This window comes from Mustelus asterias, unplaced genomic scaffold (assembly GCF_964213995.1).
Source record: "Mustelus asterias unplaced genomic scaffold, sMusAst1.hap1.1 HAP1_SCAFFOLD_1083, whole genome shotgun sequence".
In the NCBI taxonomy this organism is placed as follows: Eukaryota; Metazoa; Chordata; class Chondrichthyes; order Carcharhiniformes; family Triakidae; genus Mustelus; species Mustelus asterias.
Window position 1 is genome coordinate 85286 of NW_027591028.1, and position 12177 is coordinate 97462.

Genomic DNA, 12177 nt, shown 5'->3' on the forward strand with positions numbered 1-12177 from the left:
CGATTCCCGGTTTGGGTCACGGTCTGTGTGGAGTTTGCACGTTCTCCCCAGTGTCTGCATGGGTTTCCTTTGGGTGCTCTGGTTTCCTCCCACAATCCAAAAATGTGTGGGTTAGGTTGATTGATCATGCTCAATAGTCCTTAGTGTCAGGGAGATTAGCAGGATAAATACATGGGGTTATGGGGATAGGGCATGGGTGGGATTGATGGGTCGAATGACCTCTTTCTGCACTGTAGAGATTCTATGATTCTATGCTCTTTGCTACATATAAGATGGCTTTTCCTGCCTCGTCCCTCATGTTGGACTGGAGCAGTGCTTCCAATATCACTAATATTGACCTGTGAGTGTTAAAAGAACTAGGAACAACTTACGTTTATATAGCATCTTTGATGTGGGAAAATCTCTCAAGATCCTCTACGGAAGTGTAAGTACAAAACTGGATGCCAAAAGAAAGAAGGAAATATAAGGAATGGTGACCAAACCTTGGCCAAAAGATGGGGTTTAGGGAAGGTGAAGAGGGGGGGGTGGAGAGCTGGGGGAGTTTTTAAAGGAAATTCCAGAAAGAAATGTTTACATTTACATAGCACTTTTCAAGACCACTGCACATTTCAAAGTGCTTTACAGCCTATGAAGTACTCTGCAATGTGGATAATGAGGGAAACTTAGCAGCCAATTTGAGGGCTGCACAGTGCCAGGGACCTGGGTTCAATTCCAGCCTCGAGTGGTTGACTGTCTGGAGTTTCTCTCCTTGTCTGCGTGGGTTTGCTCCAGGTGCACCGGTTTCCTCCCACACACCAAAGATGTGCAGGTTAAGTAGATTGGCCATGCTAAATTGCCCCTTAGTGAAAGGGGGTTGAGCAGGGTAAATCCATGGGGATAGGGCTAGGGTGGGATTGTTGTCAGTGCAGGCTCAATTGGCCAAATGACCTCCTCCTACACTGTAGTGATTCTGTGAATTTGTACACAGTGAACTCCCACAAACATCAATTTGATAATGACCAGATAATCTGTTTTTGTGATGCTGATTAAGGGATAAGTATTAGGTAGGACACCAGCAATGACTCCCACACTCTTCCTTGATATAGCGCCATGCGATCTTTTACACCTACCCAAGCAGGCAAATGGGACTTTAGCTTAACATCTCATCTGAAAGACAGCATCTCTAACAGTGCAGTACACCCTCAGCACCGCACTGAGATGTCCACCTTGACTTTTGTGCCCAAACCCCAGTGTGTGACTTGAACCAAGGACGTTGTGATTCAAAGGTTAGAGTGCTGAGCCACAGCTACAACCCTTCGGTAAGACATAAAGACATGGCTAGCAATGCTGGGGAAAGGTGGAGCCAGGCATTGCACAAGGGCCTGAGACTCAGACGAATGGGGAGGTAAGGTGCAGAAAAAAGAGTTGGATTGAAATACAAGGATGAGAAATTTAAATTTGAACCATGGAAGGGCTGGGAGCCAATTTAGGTCAGAGAGAGGGTGATGGGCGAACGGGACTCGGCAAGATGTAGGCAGCAGAGTTTTGGATGAGGTGAATTTTTCAAAAAATATTTTACTGGCAGTAAATCCCTTCACTTCCTATCAAGGCAGGGATGCTGCAATTTGTGAAAAGCACCAACCTAATTTGTCATTGATAATTAGTTAACACGCTAAATTGTCACAATGGTTGCATTTTAGCACCTGCACAGTTCATACATGAATCCCATTAAAATCATCAAGTTGCAAATGGGCCAACAATACCGATTTAAAAATCGCTGACACTGAGGCACGGGGCCGATAGGTGCGATTCACAGAGGAAAAGCTTGTGACTCTTGGTGGCAGAGAGAGAGGAGGGCCTGCAGTACTTGTCACTTCATCCATTAAATCCACACACCATAGGAGAGGCTTGAGAAAGGACAGTCCGGTGGCTGAACGCAAACACGTCACGCTGTGGAATCTCTTTCACGTGTTCCTAGCACGTTTGCGGAAATGGACAAACATTAGGTAGGATTCAGCTAAATCCATTTAGGTTAGATCCAGTAGAGGCAGCTGAGGGACTTCACTGGTGCATTCTGGGAGTAGTCGGCCCAGCAACATCTACTACGAAGTGGGAAGCGGAAGGTCTGGTGTCAAGGAGCGGTAAGTCTGAAACACTACATTAGTGTTTCCCTCCCTCCCTCCTCCTCTAACTGTGAGAAGATAAAAACGAAGGTAAGAGTTTTATAAATTTTCTTAAATAATTTAATTGGTGCTAGAAATGTCGGTCAGTGGGGTTACATGCTGCATGTGTGAGATGGGGAAAATCCATGACGCTTCCAGCATCTCGGACAACTACATCTGCAGGAAGTGCACCCAATTGCAGACTGCAATTGGATACACTTAGTTAGGAGCATGAAGGTGGCGGAAAGTGTCACAGGAGCTTTAGAGACATGGTCACACCCAAGGTGCAGGCAGATAGATGGGTGACCACTAGAAGGGGCAGGCAGTCAGTGCAGGAATCCCCTGTAGTCGTCCCCCTCTCTAACCTATATCCTGGAACGTTAAGCTGCCAATTCTGTCCTTCCCTTAACCAAGTCTCTGTAATAGCAACAACATCATAGTTCCAAGTACTAATCCAAGCTCTCAGTTCATCTGCCTTACCTGTTACACTTCTCGCATTGATACAAATACACTTCAGTCCACCAGACCCTCTTTGATTAGCTGGTATGCTGTTTTGGATACTCTTGGAGGGGATGGCCTATCGGGATAACAGCAGCAGCAGCCAGAGCAGTGGCACTATGGTTGGATCTGTTGTTAAGCAGGGAGGGACAAAGAGGGACAAAGAGCACTCGTGCAATAGTTTAGGGGACTCTATAGTTAAGGGTGCAGATGGGTGCTTCTGTGGATGTGAAAGAGACTCAAGGATGTTGTGTTGCCTCCCTGGTGCCAGGATCCAGGATGTCTCTGAGCGGGCAGAAAGCATTCTGAAGGAAGAGGGTGAGCAGCCAGAGGTCATGGTATATATTAGTATGAACAACATAGATAGGAAGAGTGATGAGTTCTGCAGCAGCACTTTAGGGAGTTAGGTAGAAAGTTAAAAAGTAGTAACTCTCGGGTTGTAATCTCAGGATTACTCCCAGTGCACATGCCAGTGAAGCTGGGAGTAGAAAGATAGTACAGCTCAACACGTGGCTGAACAGCTGGTGTAGGAGAGAGGGTTTCAGATAATCTGGACCATTGGGGTCTCTTCCAGGGCAGGTGGGGCCTGTACAAGAAGGTTGGGTTGCATCTAAACTGGAAGGGTATAAATATCCTGGCTGGGAGGTTTGCTAGTGTCACACGGGAGGATTTAAACTAGTTGGCGTGGGGGCGTGGGGGGGGGTGGGGGTGGGGGAGGTGGTGAACCAAAGCAAAGGTGAATTAACTGAAGGGGAACCAGAGAGTAGGGCCAGTAAGACTCAGAGAAAGAGCAGGCAGGGTGTGGTTGCTAATCAAAGAGGGTCTGGTGGACTGAAGTATATTTGTATCAATGCGAGAAGTGTAACAGGTAAGGCAGATGAACTTAGAGCTTGGATTAGTACTTGGAACTATGATGTTGTTGCTATTACAGAGACTTGGTTAAGGGAAGGACAGAATTGGCAGCTTAAAGTTACAGGATACAGATGTTTCAGGTGGGATAGAGGGGGGTGTAAAAGAGTTGGGGGGTTTGCACTACTGATTAAGGAGAATATCACAGCTGTATTGCGGGAGGACATCTCGGAGGGCTGATACAGTGAGGCAATATGGGAGAGCTCAGGAATAGGAAGAGTGTAGTCACAATGTTGGGTGTTTACTATAGGCCACCCAAAAGCCAGCAGGAGATAGAGGAACAGATATGTAGGCAGATTTTGGCAAGGTATAAAAGTAACAGGGTTGTTGTGGTGGGAGATTTTAACTTCCCCTATATTGACTGGGACTCACTTAGTGCTTGGGGCGTGGATGGGGCAAAGTTTGCAAGGAGCATCCAGGAGGGCTTCTTGAAACAGTATGTAGATAGTCCAACTAGGGAAGGGGCCATACTGGACCTGGTATTGGGGAATGAGCCCGGCCAGGTGGTCGACATTTCAGTAGGGGAGCAGTTCGGGAACAGTGACCACAGCTCAGTAAGCTTTAAGGTACTGATGGATAAAGATAACTGTAGTCCTCAAGTAAAGTTGATAAACTGGGGGAAGGCTAATTACAGCAATATTAGGCAGGAACTGAAAAATGTAGATTGGGGGCAGATGTTTGAGGGAAAATCAACATCTGGTATGTGGGAGGCTTTCAAGTGTAACTTGATAGGAATTCAGGACCACCAAATTCCTATAAGGATGAAGGATAAGTATGGCAAGTTTTGGGAACCTTGGATAATGAGAGATATTGTGAGCCTATTTGAAGAAAAAAGGAAGCATTTGTCAAAGCTAGGAGGCTGGGAACACACAAAGCAAGTGTGGAATACAAGGAAAGTAAAAAGAAATTTAAGCAAGGAATAAGGAGGGCTAAAAGGGGTCATGAAAAGTCATTGGCCAGCAAGGCTTTTTATACATATATAAAGAGCAAGAGGGTAGCCAGGGAGAGGGTTGGCCCACTCAAGGACAGGGAGGGAATCTATGCACGGAGCCAGAGGAAATGGGCGAGGTATTAAATGAGTACTTTGCATCAGTATTCACCAAAGAGAAGGACTTGGTAGATGATGAGTCTGGGAAATGGTGTGTAGATAGTTTGAGTCATGTTGAGATCAAAAAGGAGGAGGTAGTGGGGTTTTTGAGAAACACTAAGGTAGACAAGTCCCCAGGGTCTGATGGGATATACCCCAGAATACTGAAAGAAGCAAGGGAGGAAATTCCTGGGCCTTGAGAGAAATCTTTGTATCCTCACTGGCTGTAGGGGAGGTCCCAGAGGATTGGAGAATAGCCAATGTTGTTCCTTTGTTTAAGAAGGGCAGCAAGAATAATCCAGGTAATTACAGGCAGGTGAGCTTTACGTCAGTGGTAGGGAAATTATTGGAGAGGATTCTTCAGGACAGGATTTACTCCCACTTGGAAATAAGTGGATGTATTAGTGAGAGGCAACATGGTTTTGTGAAGGGGAGGTCTTGTCTCACTAACTTGATCGAGTTTTTCAAGGAAATGACGAAGATGATTGATGAGGGTAGGGCAGTGGATGTTGTCTACATGGACTTCAGTAAGGCCTTTGGCAAGGTCCCTCATGGCAGACTGATGCGGAAGGTGAAGTCACATGGAATCAGAGGTGAGCTAGCAAGGTGGATACAGAACTGGCTCAGTCATAGAAGACAGAGGGTAGCAGTGGAAGGGTGCATTTCTGAATGGAGGGCTGTGACAAGTGGCGTTCCTCAGGGATCAGTGCTGGGACCTTTGCTGTTTGTAATATATATAAGTGACTTAGAGGAAAATGTAATTGGTTTGATTTGCCATTGATATGAAACACAAGCCGTTATATATGCATCATAACCTGCTTCATGTAGTTGTTCTGAGGCAGTGTTATAGCTCAGAAATCCCTCAGCGCTTTCAACTTTGGGAGGTCTGGACAACACAAAGGCTGGTGGATTTGCAAATAGCAATGAGGACCATCAGAGGATACAGCAGGATATAGATCGGTTGGAGACTTGGGCAGAGAGATGGCAGATGGAGCTTAATCTGGACAAATGTGAGGTAATGCATTTTGGAAGGTTTAATACAAATAGGAAAAATACAGTAAATGGCAGAACCCTTAAGAGTATTGATAGGTAGAGGGATCTGGGTGTATAATACACAGGTCACTGGGAGTGGTAACTCAGGTGGAGAAGGTAGTCAAGAAGGCATATGGCATGCTTGGCTTCATTGGCTGGGACATTGAGTTTAGAAATTGGCAAGCCATGTTGCACCTTTTTAGAACCTTAGTTAGGCCGCACTTGGAATATAGTGTTCAATTCTGGTCGCCACACTACCAGAAGGATGTAGAGGCTTTGGAGAGGGTACAGAAAAGACTTACCAGGATGTTGCCTGGTATAGAGGGCATTAGCTATGGAGAGAGGTTGGAGAAACTTGGTTTCTTCTCACTGGAGCAACAGAGGTTGAGGGGCGACCTGATAGAAGTCTACAAGATTATAAGGGGCATGGACAGAGTGGATAGTCAGAAGCTTTTTCCCGGAGTGGAAGAATCATTTACTAGGGGGCATAGATTTAAGGGGCGAGGGGCAAGGTTTAAAGGAGATGTACAAGGCAAGTTTTTTACACAGAGGGTGGTGGATGCCTGGAACTCGCTGCCAGGGAGGTAGTGGAAGCGGATACGATAGTGACTTTTAAGGGACGTCTGGACAAATACATGAGTAGGATGGGAGTGAAGGGATATCGTCCCCGGAAGGGGAGGGGGTTTTAGTTCAGTCAGGCAGCCTGGTCGGTGCAGGTTTGGAGGGCTGAAGGGCCTGTTCCTGTGCTGTAATTTTCTTTGTTCATTGTTAGGTGGATTCATTTAGGTTAGGTGGATTGGCCATACTAAATTGCCGCTGAGTGTCCCAAGATGTATAAGTTACGGGGATTAGTGCGGTAAATATGTGGTGTTATGAGGATAAGGCCCGGATGGGATGCTCTGTTAGAGAGTCAGTGCAGACCCGATGGGCCGAGTGGCCTCCTTCTGCACTGAACGGATTCCATGATTCTCAAATTTTGGGACAGTGCTTCAGTCATCTCTTGCATTCCGCGGCTTTGTGGAGAAGTTCCCGGTTGGAATTTGTGCTCTAAGGATTTGGGGGTGGGGTAGGGACGGAGGGGGGGGGGGGGGGCAGAGGAAACGCTAGTTTTGCAGCCTAAACTCTGTTTAAGGATATTTCCCCAATGAAAACATGGGATAGGTGGAGCTTACCCTTCCACCGTGCTCTGTCTCTAGTGCAGACTATTTTGAACAATCTAGTAGCCAGGAAGTTAACAGCTGCTGTCATTTTCACAGCCATAGAGGGAGCAAGCAGTTGGAGTCACTAATGACCCCTTGAGATAATCTTACATTATCGCACGTACATCTGTTGAAGTGTCTCCAGAGGGCACGGACCTCCATACATAACGCTTTGTTAAACAGATTTTGCATTTCTGGAGTTTGGACCCTGCCGCTTCAGTAAGGCTTCTTTGTCCTTAGTTATGTGTTTGCAGTTCCTTCTCATCCCTTTCTAAGATGCGTCCTTTCATAGGCACATAATCCAGACTGACAGCACAATGCAGGACTGAGGAAGTAGCGCACAGTCAGAGGTGCCATCTTTTGGTTGAGATGTTAAAACGAAGTTCTGTCTGCCTATTCAAATGGATGCAGAAGATGCCACTGCACTCGGAGCTGGGGCATTCTCGTCATTTTCTGGCCAACATTAAACACGTCAATTAACCCCGCCAAAACAAACCATCTGGTCACATCTCATTGCTTCAGATTCCAGCACCCGCAGTATTTTGCCTTCAGATTATGGAAAAGACGTTTCATCTTGTGGGTCAGTCTAGAACTAGGGGGCGCTGGAGGTGGAGGGGGGGGGGGGGCGGCATTGGGGTTTTACCCAGTACTTTTAAGGCAGCGGTAGATAGATTCTTATTAGGTAAGGGAATCAAAGATTATCAGGCTTAGGTGGAAATTATTTTTTAATTTGTTCATAGGATGTGAGTGTCGCTGGCTGGGCCAGCACTTGTTGCCCATCCCTGAGGGCATTTAAGAATCAGCCATACTGCCATGGTTCTGGAGTCACATGTAGGCCAGATCAGGTAAGGATGGCAGATTTCCTTCCCTAAAGACATTAGTGGACCAGATGGGTTTTTTATGGACAATCGCCAATGGTTTCATGGTCATCATTAGACTTTTAATTCCAGATTAGATCCAGCTAACCTAACCTAATGTGGAATTTGAAACACAAACAGATCAGCCATTGAATGGCGGCGGAGGCTTAAGGGGCTAAATGGCCTAATTCTACTCCTATTCCGTGTGTATGCGTGTTTGTATGTCAGTTACATAGGCAAGTCATGGAATGAACTCTAAACAGGTGGAAATGCCATGGCCCCCATGTTTGTGCTGCTTGGTTCCTCAAGCATGGAACTCAAACAGCAGGCTGGAAGCCAAGTGCAGATTTGCAGGACTCACCAAGCTCAGCAGCTGAGAAACAAATCATCTTCCTGGCAAGACTTGTACTTAAAGGTCATGGTGAACACAAGCCTCAGACAATATAAAAATACCTCTGGGGCAGAACCTGTGACTTTTGCACAGGATGACTGGTTACAATGCTTGTTTTGATGTAAGAGTTGCACTCCTTAGATTCACCGATCGTAAGAAAGCAGTTGATGTCTGATGTTTGCATTGAATTTCACAGAAACTTTGTGCAATGGTTCCCACCCAGGTACCAATCTCTGCAGAAAATGGCAATCCGGCTGATAAACTGCCCCTGGGCAATGAGAATAATGCCCTCAGAACCTGGTTCAACATCTGCCCAACGATACAACTGAAATGGTGCTTCCAAGGAAAGGAAACACATCACTCCCATTTGAAAGTGAGGAGATGTAGTGGTATTGTCGCCAGACTCGTAATCCAGAGACCCAAAGTAAAACTCTGGGGACCTGGATTCGAATCCCACCGCAGGAGATAATGCAATGTGAATTCAATAGAAATTGTGGAATTAGATAACCATGGAATCATTGTCGATTGTCAGGATTATACCTTATACATTTCTTTTATTCATTAAGGGGTTGTGGATGTCACCAGCAAGGGCAGCATTAATTGCCCATCCTGATCTTTCCCTTGAAATGGCGAGCTGAACCACTATAAGCCACCCGGTGTAGGTACACCCAGAGCGCTTTTAAGAAGACAGTTGCAGAGTTCTGACCCACCAACAGTGAAAGAATGGAGACATAATTCCAAGTCAGGGTGGTGTGTGGTTTGGTGAGGAGCTGATAGGTCGTGTTTCAATGCTTCTGCTACTTTTGGCCTTGGAATGGTCGCACATTTGGAAAGTCCTTTTGAAGAAGCCTTGGCAAGTTGCCGCAGTGCATCTTGAAGATGGTACACACTGCTGCCACTGTGCATCAATGGTGAAAAGAATGAATGTCTAAGACAGTGAATGAGGTGACTGGGCTGCTTTGTCCTGATAAGTGATGAGGTTCTTGGGCATTGTTGGAGATGCACTCATCCAAGCAAGTGGACAGTATTCCCACGTACTCCTGACTTTTGCTTTGGAGATGTTGAACAGGCTTTGGGGAGTCAGGAGGCAAATTACTCGCTGCAGAATTCCCGGCCTCTGCTGTGCACTTTTATCTGGCTGATCCGGTCACATTTCTAGACAAGGGTGACCTCTAGAACATTGATGATGGGGGATTCAGTGACGGTAATGCTGTTGAAAGTCAAGGGTGTTAACTTCAGTAATCGAGGGAGAAGTAAAGCAGTGAGGGCACCAATGGAGTGGCAATGATGGAAGGATGAATGCTGTCATTCTGAGAGAGGACGGCTGGTTTGTGCTCCATGGAAACATTGTTCCTCCCCTAGATCAGCAATCCTCAGTAATCTGTTGGAGAACAGATTGGTTGACTGCTGGGATACCATTTCTTCAATAGTATCCACAGCCATGATTGCAGTAGTCAAAGTTAGCATTGCAGCAAGCTGTCCTCGTGTGTCTGAAGTCTGAGCTTCCACTGCTGTCTTCAGATGTTGAGCTTCTCCTTGTGCTGCAATGGAAATTGAGATACCAGCCATCAAACTCTGCATCATAGTTAGGCCAAACGGAGTTGGCCACTGCTTCCATGCTGAAAAGAATGAGATTTGAAGACCTCTGCAATGCTGGAGTCCTCCATGTCCCTTCACTGTAGAGTTGATGCCATGCTGCTGGTTAGCTCCCACTGCCTCTTGTAGTATAGCACCTTGCTTGCTAGAGAGAGGGAAATGTGTCAGTGGGTGTGGTTCAACGTGTTTGGTGATTTACCTTTTTTATATTCATTCGTGAGACATGGGCGACGCTGGCGGCCAGCATTCATTGTCTATCCCGAGTTGCCCTTGGAGGGCAGTTAGGAGTCAACCACATTGCTGTGGCTCTGGAGCCACATGTGGGCCAGACCAGGTAAGGACAGCAGATTTCCTTCCAAAAAGGACATTAGTGAACCAGATGGGTTTTTCCAACAATCGACCAAGGCTTCATGGTCATCAGTAGATTCTTAATTCCGGATATTTTTTATTGAATTCAAATTCCACCATCTGCCGTGGTGGGATTCGAACCCGGGTCCCCAGAACATAGGCTGAGTTTCTGGATTAATAATCTAACAATAATACCACTAATAATACACAATAATCATCCTCTGCGATATGAGGGTGTTATGGCTTGCAGCCCTGCTAAGTGTGTGAAGGTGAGGCAAGGCAATGAATGTTAGGTATGAATCCTGATAGAGATTGTTGGTTGGCGAGTGATGGTGTTGTGGTGTACTGAGCACTGGGGCTAGTTAGAACAAAGAACATAGAAAAAATACAGCACAAACAGGCCCTTCGGCCCACAAGTTGCGCCGGTCATGTCCCTACCTACCTAGGCTTATATATAGGCTTACCTATAGCCTTCAATCCTATTAAGTCCCATGTAGTTGGTGGAATGTGGCATTTAAAATTGCACCTACTGACCTTAACCACTTGTGTGAGATCATTGATTGGTTTTTGTGGCACCACGTCCAGATCCTTGGGGTTTGATGTCTGGCATTGACCTTCCCCATGGGAATCTGATCCCACTGCCTTCTGAGAAATTGTTCAGAGGGCCTCCTGGCTCCATCTCTTCCTCCTCCGCACCCACTTGTCCAAGGACAAGTCTGGGACTATGGCAACCCACTTGTCAGAGAATCTTTGGAACGCGGTCTCTTCCATATGGTTGCATTTCTGTGACTTTCCCAGGTCAGAATCAGTTGTAGCATGATTTTCACCCAGCTACAGTGCTCCTTCCTCCCCTTCAAGAGGGACAGGCTGGTTTGAAGTAGTGCGGGCTAGTTTTAACTGCTACTCGTCTCTCATGATTTTGGGCTCCATGTAGTGACTCAACAGTGAGATTACCAGTGGCTGTGATCATGGCAGTGGGCAGACAGCATCAAGTTCGTGTGCTGCTACACTGGGAACACAGGATAACACCCCATTTCAATCACCAAACTCATTATTGGAATTTACCAAATTTGGTTCGCTTATACATTTGTATTTTGTCACGTGACAGTGCAGGCTCAAAGGGCCGAATGGCCTCCTCCTGCTCCTATTTTCTATGTTTTTATGTTAAGCAGGCCATTTGGCCCACCGAGTCTGCACCGGCCCTCCGACAGAGTGTCCCACCCAAACCCTATCCCCGTAACCCCACATATTTACCTTGCTAATCCCTCCCCTTGTAACCCACACATGTTGGGACACTAAGGAGCAATTTATGCATGGCCAATCCATCTAAGATGCACATTTTTGGATTAGCCAACTACCCTGCCCTCCTCCCATTAGTCTCTGCTTCACATATTGTCCACTTTTCATGTGAAACATGATCGTTGTCTCAACTATTCCTCAGGTCTCTGCCTGAAGGTAGATCTGACCCACAGCTTTTCCCAGTAGTGCTGTATAAAGATATTTTTTACCAACACCTCCTAACCATTCTTTTACAGATGAGTGACAAGTTTGAAAGACCTACAATTTGTTTTTATTAATTCATCACCAGAAGTTTTTTTTAAATTAAGCAGCCAGTTGAGCTCAGGTTCTGCAGATGATCTGATAGCAGAGGCAGGGCCACCTGCGACACATTCTGATAGGAACGATAAAGAATTCGCAGAAAAGGAAACTGACTTTTCTATTATTGGCACCTTGCTATCTGAATCGTTCACTGTGAGTACAGAGAGGCCGAACATCATCGTTGGTCGAAAAGCAATTACTTCTGCGGCACTGTGTATAGTTCTGGGCACCCTATTACGGAAAGGATATTATTAAACTAGAAAGAGTGCAGAAAAGATTTACTAGGATGCTGCCCGGACTTGATGGTTTGAGTTATAAGGAGAGGCTGGATAGACTGGGACTTTTTTCCCTGGAGCGTAGGAGGCTGAGGGGGTGATCTTATCGAGGTCTATAAAATAATGAGGGGCACAGATCAGCTAGATGGTCAACATCTTTTCCCAAAGGTAAGGGAGTCTAAAATTAGAGGGCATAGGTTTAAGGTGAGAGAGGAGAGATACAAAAGGGCCCAGAGGGACAATTT